The following is a 16282-nucleotide window of genomic DNA, read 5'->3' on the forward strand; positions in this document are numbered from 1 at the left end:
TTTCTGATCTAGAATGTTCCTGTATGGGGCTCTTTTAATGGAAATTCTCCATTTTCTCTGGGTTCCAGCTGTATTCAAATCTTCCTCCAGTCCTTCCCACTCTTTCTACCACTTCCCTGTGATTGTCCTTGCAGCACATAATTTCATTTATTCAGAGTGAATCTTGTCTCCAGTCTCTTCCTAGCTTCACACTATTGCAGTGACTACTGACTGGTTCTGTGCTTCCTCCTTAGTGCTAGGCAGTCCCTTGCAGACAGCCTGAGCTCTTATCCTCAGGGGAGTGCTAACTGAGGACTATTGCTTGCATATGATGTTTTGTAATGATTGTACATAAGACAATCATTAAATGATCTATGTCAGACAATTTTTTAGCTGGGATGGGGGCAGCGGGACACAGAATTCTTTTCTGCTTGTTAACTCTTCAGACCTCACAGTCTGTGACCAGTGGGAAGTCCTTCCAAAGCTGGACATCTGGAAGATCAAGACAACTGCCCTTAACAACTGGGCTCATCTGTTGAGTATCTATTATGTAGAAATAAGATCACACGTCACCTTTCATGTAAAAGACGACTTTCAGGTCTAGCTCCTTAGCCTACTAGTTCCATTAGAATTTGGTAATATATCCTGGCTTTCTAGAAGCAAAATGCCTAAACTTTTCTCCTGGTTCAGTCACTCCCCTTGTCCAAGTAGAGGCATTCCCAGATATTTCTAGGAACTAATTTCTTGCCTGTCTTTCCCCAAGGCCTTTGGAAGCTTTGTGCAAGAGCTGGATTGTTTCAAGGAGGTCATGTTTCCAGATGGCAGTGAGAAGCAAGCTGTCTGTCTCCAAAGGGTCATCATTGAAGGCAAGAAAGATTCACCGACAGAAGAGAGTCTTTCTTAGAGAAATGCTCATAAATGCCTTGTTTATTTATAATTTCATGTATGTGTGTCGGGTGTGTTTGGGTACAGGTTCTCATGGAGGATAGAAGGGAGTGTCAGACTCCTTGGCGCTGCTGTTACAGGCAGTTGTTAGCAGCCTGACATGAGTGCGGTGTACTGAAATTGGGTTTTCTGGAAGATCAGTACATGCTCCTAACTATGGAATCATCTCAACCAGAAGTACAGAAATGTCCGTTATGATACCATTTGCCTAAGTCTGCAAAAAGCTTAAGGAGCATGCAATAGACATCAAGTAATTACTAACCGACTGATCAACATAAAGGCTGCTTTGAGAATAGTAGTTGGTAGCTAAGCCCTGGGAATACTGCCTGGTTTCCTGATTGTTTATGTCATAGTAAAATTAAAACTTATAATAGTATATGTTTGCATTCCAGTAGATACTTTTGTTAAGAAACAAATCCAAAAGAAGAAACTGAAAGGGGGGATTGCTCAAAAAAAAAAAGATATAATTTTATATAGATAGTGTGTGATCAATTAAATGACATTTTTTGATTCCTCTGCCTTATTCACCTGATGAACTACTGCTGAAGTAGAAATCCAGAGAAGCACATGGAGATCTGTCAAAAAATTTGAAGAAGGCCAGATATATGGCTCATTAGATAAAAACACTGGCCACTAACTCTTAAGATCTGAGTTCAAACCCAGGAATCCACATGGTGAAATGCAAGAATCGATTCCTGTTGTTTGTCATCTATTCCACACACAGAGCTTAATTTTTTAAAACAGTCTACTGCATTCTGGTCGATACAATTCAAGGAGTCTGTAGTGTTTCCTGTGTAAGACTCTGTCTAGTAAGGAAGATTTTGGGCTCCAGATTTTGGAAGAAAACATTTTAAAAGAAATAGTTAAAAAGCAATTTCATTCTTTTTTGTTCCTGGATCAAAAAAAAGAACAGAAAAAAAAAAAAATTAGACAAACATGGTAGTGTCTTGTGTTCCAGACAGATTTTCTGGAAATTTGTGACTTTCACCAATCTAAAACAACAAGAAGAAAAAAATAGTAACAATTTCTAGTCTCAGGCCAGGCTCCCTTAGTCAGCTGTCTATTTTTCTTGCCACCCAGATACTAAAGAGTTTGGCATCCATGGGATCTTAGTATTTGGATCTGGAAGGAAAGCTCTCCCACCCTGGTTTTATCTGTAGGCTGGATAAAGGTTTGGGATTTAGCAATAGGCTTTGCTAGCTCAGCTTGTGAAAATCACATTCTTTATCAACTCCCCAGATGGTTTAGATCATTAAAAACACAACAAAACAAAACAAAAGCCCTTCAGAGTGTACACTGTGAAGATATTCTCTAATTTCCAAGAAAAATAAATATATGTGGAATTTCTCACAGATTTCTCACACTTTCTCAGCACACAGCCTGAACCACTGTGGTGAACAGGAACTTAAAGCCACCGTTTTTGAAACTGCAAAGACTTGTGCTGAATACTTAACTTCTAGCAACCCCTTTGCCTTTCCAGCTTGTCTGTCAGCCCCCAACTCTCAGTCAGTATTTATCTCTTGGGGCTTAGCTTAAACTGAAAAGTGTATGTCTTTATTCAGTGAATTTGGGGCAACTGCCTCTCAAAAAGCAACAAAAACAAAAAGGCTGTTTCAAGTCGGAGAGACCTCAAGAAAGCATCCCGCCATCTGCCAAGGACGGAGAAGGGAGCCCGTGGGCCAACCGCTCTTCACTGAATAGAAGAAACAGTCCCATCCTCTATGTGTTCTGCACATCCCGAGTCAAAATACAATGATCTCAGCAAAGAGGTGGAGTAAAATTAATGCAGCCCCACTCAAGGGGAAGCCCCTTTAGAGGGCCTGACCACTGCACAGTCAGCCACATTGGCTATGGTTTGGAAGTAAAACTGGGGGGCTGAGGAGAGTGGGGCTGGAGGGAGAAGGGGGCTTTCTAAGCGGGCATGCTCCAGTGGGTAATGGCTGGCATTTGCAGAGCTGCATGGCAGGGGAGCTTTTAGCGGTTTGCCACTGCCAGCTGATGTCTCTGGCAACATCAGTGCCAAGAAGCCAAAAATGAAGCAGGTGCAGGGGCAGAGGAACTGAGTGTGGGGGAACAAGAGGGGGGTTTCAGAACAGAACTTCTGTTGTTTAAAAAAAAAAAATTGCTTGCCTTCATTAAAACCTAAACAATGGTTCACTTTGACTCCGGTAACATTTTCAGTCCGCTGGAGTCCTGCACACGCACTTAAGACAAGCCTCTTACATTTATGCACAGGACTAAGAGACTGTTTTGTTTGTCACTTTCCAAAGCTGTGGATTGTCTGCGAGCCTGCTGAAGTCCTCTGAGAGCAGCTTTCCTTGCAAAGCCAGGAGCATCTGCTTCGGAAAGAGCCCCATTCCTCTCCTCCCTCCCAGAGTGCCTCCTCTTCAGAAAGTCCCACTTCTACACAACCAGGGGCCTGGGAACAGGGACCTGCTCCTGAACTCCGGGCATGTCCTCACCCAGCACTGTGGCCAGCTCAGCCGGCTCAGCTCTGAGAAGCTGCTTTCCGATGAGAAAACAGAAGGACACAGTGTCGCTTGCAATTTACATTTCTCTCAAAAGCTCTGTGTGCCAGCAACATTGTTCCTCAAGCCGGGCACAAGTGACAGCAGGGAAAAGACAATGGGTGAGCAAAGGGGAAAAGGAATAGAGGTACAGGATCAGGACCAACAGAGGGCAGGAAGGAAGGCTTGCCACCCGCACATTAAAACTCCAGGATAATGCCCTGAGCCATCTGCCGCCTGTTGCCCTGGCTTTACAGCTCCTGGCATGGACCTCAGTGGCCGCCTCTCATGCTGCAGAATGCTATAGTCCTGTCTTTCTGCAATAAGACAAAACCTGACTGTAACAACCTTCATGCCCCTACCTAGAGGAGCTCAGAGCCTGAGAAGAGGATGCAGCTGATGACATGCTGGGTGGAAATCCACTCTGTGTTTTCTAATAGACACCAATGTAGTGGAAGAAATAAACAGTGAGCTTGTTTTTGAAGACACAGAAATGGCAACGCTCGCCTCCAAGACAGATGCTCTGCACTACAAAGAATTCTATTTTTCACAACGTCAGAGTTAAGAATTTATAGTGTTATTTGACATGCATGGATTGTGAGAAGTAGCCCCTGAGAGCTAGGTTTGCCTTATCAGTAACAATTGTGGTGATTGACTCTCATTCTATCTGTTCCAAAACATGCAGCTATGCTGCCCTGTCCACAGTAGGTCTCAATGTTTTAAGCTGGTAAAACCCAGAGCAAAGTTAAAAGCCTGAAGATAGAAGTGTTCAGTTAGATGCCAGAAGAGTAAGTGGAGAATCAAAACCACATTCTTACAGAAAGCAAAGGTTTCCTCTAAGTCTGAATGAGTGTGAAACACTGACCTGGAACAACAGTAGCCTGCAAGCCTGACCTGTAAGACTTCTGAGGGAAGCCATGGCAGAGCAGAACACCACAATCTTGACAGGACTGTGAAAAGGCCTTTCCAGAAAAAGATGGAGAGACAGCAAGTGATACAGAACACTGATCAGTCTAAGGAATTCAAAACAGCAGAGGTTGTAAAGAAAGAGGACATTTGCCTACAGCATGTGGATACTTCAAATTCTCCATGTGTGAGAATTTGAGATGAATGAGCTCAAGTCTAAAAGGGAAACTGAAAAAAAAAATCTATTTCAAAACCTTAAGTGTTTTCACCTACAGGAATTTGTTTTTGACAAATACTAGATGCTCATTGTGAGAAGTATAAGAACCAGGTGAGAACTGCATTTATCTGTGTGTATAAAGATAAATATTTAGAATACAGTTAGACATTATATTGGTTTAAGAAAATAGCAGTAGGTCTCTAGGAACTTAGAACACAGGGCTTAGAACACAGGGCTTAGAACTCAAGCTCTGTCCAGTGTAGAACACAATCTCTTTCTGCTGCCTTTGAATCAAGATGTAGAACTCTTGGCTTCTCCAGGTACATGTCTGCCTGTATGCTGCTTCCTGCAATGATGATAATGGAATAAAGCTATAAAATTGTAAGAAAGAAGCAATTTTGTTTAACTTTATAAGAGTTCCCTTGATCATGGTGTCTCTTCACAGAAACAAAACCCAAACTAATCCAGAAGTTGGTACCAGGGGCTGGGACATTGCTGTGATAGGCCTGACCGTGTTTTTGTTTGGAAGATTATGGACTTCGTGACTGTGGATTAGAAAACCAGTTGAAAGCTTTAAGTGTGGCTGAATAGGTCATTCTAGAGGAACATGGAAGCCAGTGGTGCTGAGGGTCATTTGAACTGTGGGGGCCTGGCTCAAGAGGTTTCAGAGGAGAAGAATTGTAATATGTTGCCTAGAGATCATTCTTGTCATATTTTGGTGAGCAATGTGGTTTATTTTTGTCCTTGTCTAAAGAGTCTGTCTGAGGCTGAAGTGAAGAGAATTAGATTAATTGCATTGACAAAGTAAATCTCAAAAAAGTCTAGTATAGACTCTGTCCTGTGATTCACTCTTATGAAGAGAGTGTTTGGCAGGCTCAGCAAGAGAAAAAACAAACAAACAAACAAACAAACAAAAAAAAAACAGTATGGCTCGAGGATAAAGGGTCACCAGAAAGCAGAATGGAACTAAATCCTCTGTTCAAGGAGATAAACTGATTAAAGATATTAAATAGAATTAAGGGAGTGGTGACCTGGGGGCAAGATCTTACCCAGCTAAACTTACATCTTGTCAAAAGGAATTAAAGAAAAGCTTATGTTCAGGTATGATGGTACATGACTTTAACTCCAGAACCCAGAACACAGAGGCATGCAGATCTCTGAGTTCAAGGGCAGCCTGGTCTACAAAGCAAGTAGACCAGAAGAAAGAAGACAAAGAAGAGTCTAGCTTAGGCAGTGATGGAAACTATTAAAACCAGGAAGCTGCTGAAGATGTAATGGAACAGCCCTAGAAAGCAGCAAAACCTGACAGCTTCAGCCACATGGTTCTGGCTTTAGGGCCAAGGACAGAAGACTATAGAAGACTATAGAAGTCAAGACTATGGAAGACTATAGTAGTCAAGACTATAGGAGACTCTAGCAACTAAGGAAAGCCACTGAGGTCAGTCATGTGGCAGGTGTATCCCTTCATGGAGGCTCAGAGAGTCTGTTGTGTAAGGCTGTGAAGGACCATTGTGTGAAGCTGTGAAGGTGAAGCTTAGATGGATATTAGAGATGTCCAAGCCGTGGGATACCTGCTGAGGAAAGCTGCTAACAGGTTGTAGAAACAGTCCAAGAGAAAGAACATGTTTCAGTCAACAAAGCTAAAGGAGTTGGAGATCTAAAGTACATTCAGACATCAGGTAGAAGTACAGAGTTTAGAGTTTGCCCAGTTTGGTCATGCTTTGATCCAGCATGTCCTCCCTATGCTCTCTTTCCTATGTTTTAGAACAATAATGTATATGCTCTGCCATTGTATGTTGGAACTATGTGATTTGCTTTTGACTTTGATATTATAGAAGATTGCAGTTAAGAGACTGGTTGAATATCAGAAGAGGCTTTGAACTTTGGACTTTTAAGTATTGTTGAGACTCTAATAGACTACGAGAACTTTTGGAATTGGACTAAAAGCATTTTGCATTATGTCTGAAAACCTATGGGAGCCATGGAGTGGAATGTGGTGTTTTGAATAGGAATGGTCCATACATTCATGTGTTTGAATGCTTGGCCTTAGGAAATGGCACTATTATTATTGTTGTTGTTTGCATTGTTGTTGTTGTTATTAGAAAAAAATGTGTCACTGCCTTCTTCAAAGGCAGAACTTTGAGGTCATGTGGAACACAGTCTCCTGCTGTCTTTGGATCAAGATGTTGAGTTCTTGGTTCCTCCAGCACTATGTCTGCCTGCACACTGTCATGTTTCCTGCCATGAATATAATGGACTAAAACTCAGAAACTGTAAGCCCGCCCTAATTAAATGTTTTCCCTTATAAGAATACCCTTAATTATGGTGTCTCTTCATAGCAGTAAAAACCAAAATAAGACACCTCTTCTACTGAAGTTGGCTTTAGTGTAATTAAACAGCTTTTGCTTACCCCCAAGACAGAAAAGCCACTATTGTATCATTGGGGATCCCTTACCAAGTTCATCATTAGGTCAATGTTGTGGTCTGTAGGCTTTACCACTGGGTGGGACCTTTTATTGATTTTTCCCTTGGCAGGTTGCATAGCACCTTCTGATTCTATAAAAGCTAGTGGTCAGTGAGGCCTCTGTTTCAGCTGGATTTCTCCAGGCTTAGACGCTAAGCCTGTGTTGTCTTTGCAATGGGGTCTTTGTTGGCAACAGCTTGAGACTGTTACAGAGATCCATAACTGGTTGAGATGCAGGAAATAAGTGACCATAGAATTTACAGCCCCAAATGATACATCTACAACATGCAAGTAATGATACATCTGATACATGCAACCTGTACACCTAAGTCTCAAAGAAACCCATGGAAGAAAGGACAGAATGATTTTAGGAAGAGGAGGACACATGCTTCAATATACTGTCTTCTAACTATGACAGGAAAGCGGTACCCATGATATCGCAGCAATATCGTTACCTTGACAAGGCCTATCTATTAACAATACCAGATGACATGCCAACATGGATGGAGGAAATTTCACAAGTTCCCGCCACTAACTGAAGAGCTACAGGCAATCAGTGGCTGGTGAGAGAAAACTGTTTTTCACCCCCCGGAAAAAGCCTCTTGATAGGTTATCCAGGCACAAGTAGTTGGCCTTGCACACCTGCACGTACCTATGAGCAGCTACGAGCCTCAGTAGGTGTTATGTGCTTATGCGCCAGTGTACATAAAAATACTAATTAAAGAAAAGATCATATTTGAGATGGTATAGGGGAATATGAGGGTGTTGGAGTAGGGAGAGGGGAAGAAGGAAATCACAAATACTCATGTATGATATTCTCAAAAATTTTAAAAATTAAAATGAATTCAAGGTGAAAGCAGACTAGCGTTACTAGGGATTCAGAAGGCTGGGGTAGATGGTAGTTTTTATTTTATCATGATGTAAGCATGTATGAAAATTTCACACTAATTCCATTAATGTATAATGAGTGTTTTATTGATTTTTAAACACACACACACACACACACACACACATACATGTAGAGAATTAAGGATGATGACCCATGACTTTGATCCTAGAACTTGAGAGGCAGAGCCTGACAGATCTCTGTGACTGAAAGGCCAGCCTCATCTATATGTGTTCGAGGCTATCCAGGGCCACCTAGAGGGACCATCTTTGGTTTGTGGCATGATTCCATTAGTGGTTCTAAACTTGACAAGATCTTGACATCAGTTCTTACAAGGTACTGTTCTTGGGTCATAGTAACTAAACACGGAAACATAATGCAAACAGAAACTCTCACAAGATGAGCTACACACAGTGATAGAGCTGGACCATTTGATCAAACTTACTCCTTTTTTGGATATCATTTCTCTCATATAACACAAATATTGTACATAAAAATTGTGAGGACAGTTAAAATTATGATTAGCATATCACTGTGGAAAGAAAAGCAAAGTGAGAGAAATATTGCAATACAAAGTTAGGCACTGGTTCTCTTTTAGAGTATTAACAAAATATTTTCAAAAGAGGAGTGATATACCTCTATTGGTCTATGGTAAAGGGGAATAGTAAATTATCGGTTGTTGTCTCCAAGCTGTCCTGCCTACATTTAGTAAACACAACAGCCAAGTTTACCAATCTGTGTTTTTATTTACTCAGTTAAAGTCTGTTTTTTATTAGATTATAACATCGGGAAGTAACTTCCCCATAAAGTAGTTTACAGTAACATACACATGTATAAATAATACAGTGCCCTTCATGCTTTTGAGATTTAGTCTACCAGCTTTCAAATGTTCAAAAAATAATTTTAAATTCTTTTTTCCCTGAGGGTTGAAAAATAGTATCATTCAAATAATTTATGTTCTGGAACATCATCATGACATCACTGTGCTCTCATACAACTGTTCTTTTAATGCAGAAAAATGTACTACTCTGGACCATCTTGCCTCTGCCTCTCAAGTATAAGGATTACAGGCATGTACCATCATGCCATGCTTGGTTTTAGTATTGCCTTTACCATCTCTCCAGGTTAAGTATTCTTATCTAGTCTGGAGAGATTTCCCTCCCCTGAGGATATCTGGCTGGGCTGTCCTCCCCCAACCCCAGCAACACATGCAAACTAAGAGACAGCATACTTAATTCTAAAATAAAAATGTTCAGAAAAACTTCAGAAGTGTGGCAAGTGCGAATGAGATCAGATACAGCTGGCAAAAGAAAGAGCGAAGGAAAGCTGGGCTTCAGTGAGCCTTCCAGGCACTTGTGCTCTGCCAGGCTATACATGCTTGATCCTCTTGACAATTTTACTCACTGCTGTTTATTATTCCAACTTTTGGGTTGTGTAACTGAGTCTCAGAGACGTTATGTAAGTTTTCCCCAAAGCCATATGAGATACAAACTTAGGCATGCATGGCGACCTAAGTTCAGGCTACTTCATTCGTGTCATTGCACAGACATGAGAAGTCCGATGCTTTCCCAAAAGGCTCTTCATCCCCCAACCCCTTACTTAGTATTTTCAACTGGCTTGAAAGCCACTTGATAGCTGCCCATGGGTTTGTAATACTTCACATTTGATAAAAAAGAAAACTGTTGGTCACAGGGTTTGCTTATTTGTTTGCTTTTCTTGTAAGTTGTGAGAAGGGAAAAGGCTCACATAAAATTAGTGAATTTGATAGCACACAAATGAAGTATTCAGTTTTAGAGTTAGCTAACATCCACCACGTTACCCATGTTATGGCTCCCATGTGTGGTAAAATAGTTCATTTTCATGGCATTTCTGTGAGGTTAGTCCTATTATCACCAGTTAACAGTGACAAGCTCAGGATATGGGAGATTAAATAAGAATGTTGTCTTCATACTGCTAAGGATCAAACACAGATTTTGTGTGTGCTAAACAAATGTAACATTCCCAGGCCCAACAATTTTTTATTTGATTTCGTACTTCTTAAACTCAACAGATTGGCCTTTCAGTCCCTAGCCATATTCACAACAACATGCTGCATCTTTCTACAATAATTAGGTAACTGGTATGTTGATAAATGGCCCTATGCTGATTGGAATGAGAAAATGGATGTGGCTTTATGATTTAAAGCCTTTCATGTTAGTAAGGTGTACAGGTGTTTGTCAACTTGGCGGGATTTAGAATCTCCTGAAAGATCCACCTCTGGGCATGTGGGGGGGGGGGTCCCAATCCTTTAACTGAGAAAGGAAGACGCATCCTAAATGTGGGTAGTGTCACTCCACAGGTGTAGGCCTTAGACTGAATACAAAGAAAAACCCAGCTGAGCACCACTATCGTCTGTCTGTGCTTTGTAACTGGACACTATGGGAGCAGCTGCCTCATGCTTAGGACACCTTTCACTGCCATACTTCACCCACTCTGATGGATGACAACCTCACGCTGTGAGCCAAGGTAAACCCTTCTTCTCAAATATGTTTCATCAGGTATGCGGTCAGAACACAAGAAAAATGACGAAGGCACTTAGCTTTTTAAATGCGGCTCCCACCAACCTTTAAACAGGGTCCTTAATATCAAGCTTTCCTCATTGAAACCCTCTGTGATGACTATGCCAGACTGAAGTTTATGCCACGTTTTGTCCATGAGACAAGATAGTCTTTCACTCTTCTAAAATAAAATAAATAAATAAAAATGATAGGAGTGTATTTCTTTGTTTGGGCTCTGGAAAGTCTAATATCAAATCCAAGTGCTGACAGATTTCATTCCTCATCTGCTAAGAACACACATCCTGGCTCAAGGATGGCACTTCTCACTGTCTTCCTGTGCTGAATGGGGTGAATACACGCCCTGGAGCTTCTGTTCTGAGGATATTAATCCTATTCCTGAAGACTCTGCATTCATGACCTAATCGTCTCCCGAAGGCCCTACTTAATATCATTGCCCTGGGGGTTACTATTCCAGCATGAGTTTCAGGAGCACAAAAGCACTCAGACTGGAGCAACTAGTGTGGCCCAACTGAGAGGGGAAGAGTTGCCATGTTCATTTTCCCAGGAAGAGCAGAGGGGGCTTTCCCCATCTTGCAGAAATTATTTCTTCCTCTCACACTCCATCAATGACTTCCCTCTTTCAGATCTAAGATTCTCTAGAAAGAGTGTATTGCTGGTAACTGGAATATTAAAGTGATGCAAACGCAATTCTTTCCTTCCCTCTCTCCTTTCTCACTGTCAAGCCCACCTTGAGGTACTGGGTCTGGACCGGGCATAAAATGGCAAAAGATAAAATCAGTAGAAATGGCAGCACAAAGCCACAGGGTCTAGAGAACTGGGAGCTCCCAAAAGGATGTCGGGTAAAAGAAGGAACAGGCTAATGATTATTTGTATCCCTCCACCATGAGCATTTGCACTTAGAATCCCATGGCATCACAAATTCTCCATTAAGACTTTTCAGACAAGTTTTTTTTTAACTTTTATTAATTACACTTTATTCACTTTGTACCCCCCATAAGCCCCTCCCTCCTCCCCTCCCAACCCCACCCTCCCCCCTTCTTCATGCATGCCCCTCCCAATGTCCACTGATAGGGGAGGACCCCTCTCCTTTCTTCTGATCTTAGTCTGTCAGATCTCACCAGGAGTGGCTGCATTGTCATCTTCTGTGGCCTGGTAAGGCTGCTCCCCCGTCAGGGGAGGTGATCAAAGAGCAGGCCAATCAGTTTATGTCAGAGACTGTCCCTGTTCCCATTACTATGGAGCCCACTTGGACACTGCCATGGGCTACATCTTTGCAGGGGTTCTAGGTTATCTCCATGAATCCTCATCTTCACAGTAGATGATGTAGGTATGATCCACACTGAGAGTTTCAATGACCACTGCCTAGCAGTGTCTGGGCAACAGCTCGAAAGAAACATAATTCCAGTACCAATGATCCTGAATCTAAAACAATAGACATTGACCTTATTCATCTGGATTATAAGTGATTATATATATATATATATATATATATATATATATATATATATATGGTACTATCAAATTACCAAATTATAAAATATTACTAAAGAGAAATACAATTTCAAACAAGAATGGGTAAGTTGAAGATCCTGAATGCACATTCTGTTCCCTCATGATGGAGTACTAGTATTCATTCCTGTGGACTGTGCAACTCTGCTTCCCGGATCTCAATAAAGGCCAGTGTGATCACCTTCAGAAAGTGTCTGGACTCTGCACATTGGCAGCACTTCAGACTGGTTCACAGAAGAGCCCTTTCAGCCTGCCATCAACTCCTGGATGCCAAGCAGGCTTTAATTAGCTACTTATTCTAATGACTCCAAATAGAAACCTATCTGTTCATGTGTCCCTCCCACACACAAGTCCTTATACGACAGACCTAGAGAACCTCTGTAAATGTATGTCTTCCATGGCTATAACAGAAAAATGAAGGAAAATGCAAGAAGCCACAGGCTAGCTCAAGCATAACCCAGTCTTCAGTGCCCCATTAATACTGAAATGATTCTTTGAACAAGCTAAAGCCGACTCTGCCCCTTACAATTTGAAGTAGCTCAGCTTTCCTTTTCTCTCTTTTTTTAAAGGCTCTGAAACACATTCAAAGCCAAATCAAGGCAGAGCAGTTTTGTTTTTGTTTTTGTTTTGTTTTTTCCTAACTCAGTCACACAGTGGCTTCTAACAACTGTAGCTTTCTACATAACTTGTATAAAAATTAGAAGTTCTAAAGATACAGGAAGGAAGTGGGGAAAAGAGGAGGAAAAATGAACTAATAAGTGAAAGAGGATAAGTGCCAGCTGCCAGGGCACAGCTCTTGCCTGTTCTGCTGGATGTGTAAACCAAAGGCCAAGGCAAGCTGAGTTACAACACACCTCGGGAACAAGCTGGTGGAAAATAATGCACTCCTTTATTGGGAACACTAAAACAATATGCAATGATGTCTACTTCATGGCATTTGAAGTGTTATTGAAGGCAAAGAAGATCATGAATTATACGGCTTGAGTAATTCTTTAACCCTTTAAATGTTGTTATGAACAAGCTTCTGCTAATTAAGCATTTGCTCAAAATATAACTGTTGAAGGAGACAGTAGTAGCTCAGTGAAACTAAACTTAATAACTGTTGATTTACATGGTTTATTAAATGATAGTGAGGGGCATATTGTTACCCCCTGCCCCCTCTGACTTTTGCAATCGTTCTACCTTCACTTCCACGTGGTTCTCTGAGACCTGAGGAGAATGATTCGATAGAGACATTCCATTTATGCCTAAGTGTTTCAAGTCTCTCACTCTCTGAATCTGTCCAGTTACGGATCTCTGCGCTAGTTCCCATCGATTGCGAGAGGACACTTCTCTGGTGACAGCTGAGGGAGATACTGATCTACAGGTACAGCAAAAGCTATTAGGAGTCATATTATTGCTATTTTCCTTTAGCAGAATGACAGTTTTTGGTGTTCCTCTAGGCCTGTGGCCTGCCTAGTCTCAAGTTCTTCAGCATCCAAGCAGTATCAGGCATCTCATGGAGTAGGCCTGAAAATTAATGAGATAATGGTTGATTGCTCCCGCAATGTCTGTGCCACTATTGCACCAACATATCAATACAGGTAGATCACAGGGTTTGTAGCTAGATGGGAAGTTACTCTTCTCTGCTCTCATGCAGAGTATCATGAACACGGGTCAGCCGGGGCAAAAGCTTTGGGTAGGGATCAGTTCAGCTTCTCTGTGTTCAAAGTAAGTGTTGTCTTCAGCCATAAGACCTTACCATAAATTTGCGGAGAGAAATCAATAACATTGCCTGTAGCATAAGTTCTTAGGGGCTTTCCCTGGGGCATCTTGAGCCAACAATTCAATTAGATATAATCCATTCCTGGCACTGGAAGTTTCATTTAGTAATGAAAAATGTCTAGTTGGGGAACTGTCTCCCTTTGTCATTTGGTGACTCCCTTTGTATTTCTTTCATATATGGACTTATTTTAAGAAGCTTTTCCATATATATTTTTCCATATGACCTCTCAAGTGTTCCTTTGTGTTAGTTGTCCCTTCCCATATTACTTTCTTTATCCTTGTCCTAGTTACTATTCTATTGCTATAAAGAGACATTATGACCAAGGCAACACCAACAACAAAACAACAAAAACCATTTAACTGGGGGCTTGTCTGTAGTTTTAAAGTGTTTCCTGATCATCCTGGCAGGAAGCAGACAGACATGGCACTACAGAGAGCTTTCCATTCCTGATCCAAAGTCAGGGAGGGAGACGAAAGGGTGCTGGCACAGGCTTTTGAAATCTCAAAGCCCACTCTGAGTAGCACACTTCCTCCAGAAAGGCCATACCTCTTAATCCTTCCCAAAGAGTTCTACTCTCCGGTGGCTAAGCATTCAAATGTACCTGTGGTGGCCACTCTCATTCAAACCACTACACTGCCCACTTTTCCTTTCCCTTCCCGTTCATATTTAATCCTGTTCTAGTTCCTCTCCCTGTTTCTCCACAACTACCAATTCAATTTTCCCTGCCTTAGGAGATCCTTTCTTCCCCCTAGTTCCTTATGCTACACATAATGTATATGGCTGTAGCATGCCTACTGGAAAACCTAAAAGTCATCCACATATAAGAAAATACTTATTATATTTTTGGGGGTGTCTAGGCTATTTCACTCAAGATGTTATTTTTTTTTATTTAAGTATTTACCTGCAGATTTCGTGATTTTTTTAAAAATATTTTTAACAGTTGTATAAAACTCCATTGAGTCAACATACCACATTTTCATTATGCATTTGTCTGTTGATGGACATTTAGAATTTTCCAATTTATGGCTGTTTTCAATAGAGCAGTAATGAAGTGCATGGGCAAGTGTTTTTGTAGTGGGATATATGGTCCTTTGGCTAAGAGTTGTATAGCTGGATCTTCAGGTCTACTCTCAGATTACTGATGTCGCTGCAACACTGATTTCCATAGTGGCTGTGCAAGTTTGTATTCACACCAGCAAAGAATGAATGTTCCCTTATCCCCACATGTTCTCCAGCATGGCCTGTCACTTACGTTATGGATCTATTCATTATAGCTATTTTAAGAAGAAATCTCAAATTAGTTTTGATTTGCATTTCCCTGATGACTAAGTTGACCATTTCTTTAAGTGCTTCTCAGCCATTTGTATTTTATCTTTTAAGAGATCTCTCTTTAGTTCTGCATCCTATTCTTTTCTTATTTTTTATTTTTTTTTCTTTATTAATTACACTTTATTCACTTTGTATCTCCCCCTGTGGTTCCCTCCCTCCTCCAGTCCCAATCTTTCCCTTCTTCCACCCTCTGCATGCATGCCCCTCCCCAAGTCCACTGATAGGGAAGGTCTTCTTTTCCTTCCTTCTGATCCTAGGTTTCATCAGGAGTGGCTGCATTGTCTTCTTCTGTGGCCTGGTAATGCTGCTTCTCCCTCAGGCGGAGGTAATTAAAGAGCAGGCCAATCAGTTCATGTCAGAGACAGTCCCTGTTCCTATTACAATGGAACCCACTTGGATACTGAACTGCCATGGGCTACATCTGTGCAGGGGTCTTAGGTTATCTCCATGCATGTCCTTGGTTGGAGTATCAGTCTCAGGAAAGACCCCTGTGCTCAGATTTTTTGGTTCTGTTGCTCTCCTTGTGGAGTTCCTGTCCTCTCCAGATCGTACTGTTTCCCATTTCTTTCATAAGATTCCCTACACTCTGCCCAAAGGTTGCCCATAAGTCTCAGCATCTGCATTGATGGTCTGCAGGGCAGAACTTTTCAGTGGTCCTCTGTGTCAGGCTCCTGACTTGTTCCCTCTTTCTCCATCTTCTGATGTCCAGCCTCTTTGCCTTTCTGGATAGGAATTGAACATTTTAGCAAGAGTCCTCCCTTTTGATTAGTTTCTTTAGGTGTACAGATTTCAGTAGGTTTATCCTATATTATATGTCTATATGACTGAATATATACCGTGTGCATGCATCCTATTCTTAAACTGGGTTATTTATTTTCTTGATGTCCAGTGTGTAGTGCCATATATATTTTTTATATTAACTCACTATAGTTTGTGGAATTGGCAAAGATATGTAACCCTCTGTTTTGCCCAAAGGATAATATCTTTTGCCATAGAAAAGTTTTTCAGTTTTATGGGTTCCCATATATTGATTATTTTTCCTTATATATTACACTGTATTCTCAGTGTCTTGTTCACAATGTTTTTTCCTGTGCTAACGAATTCAAGACTATTCTCCAGTTTCATTTCTGTCATATTCAATTCAAGGTATCTGACCTTATGTTGAGATTCTTAGTCCATTTGAAATTGAGTTTTGTCTAGGGTGATACCATATTGTT

This window comes from Psammomys obesus, unplaced genomic scaffold, assembly GCF_907164565.1.
Source record: "Psammomys obesus unplaced genomic scaffold, mPsaObe1.curated_primary_1811, whole genome shotgun sequence".
Lineage (NCBI taxonomy): Eukaryota > Metazoa > Chordata > Mammalia > Rodentia > Muridae > Psammomys > Psammomys obesus.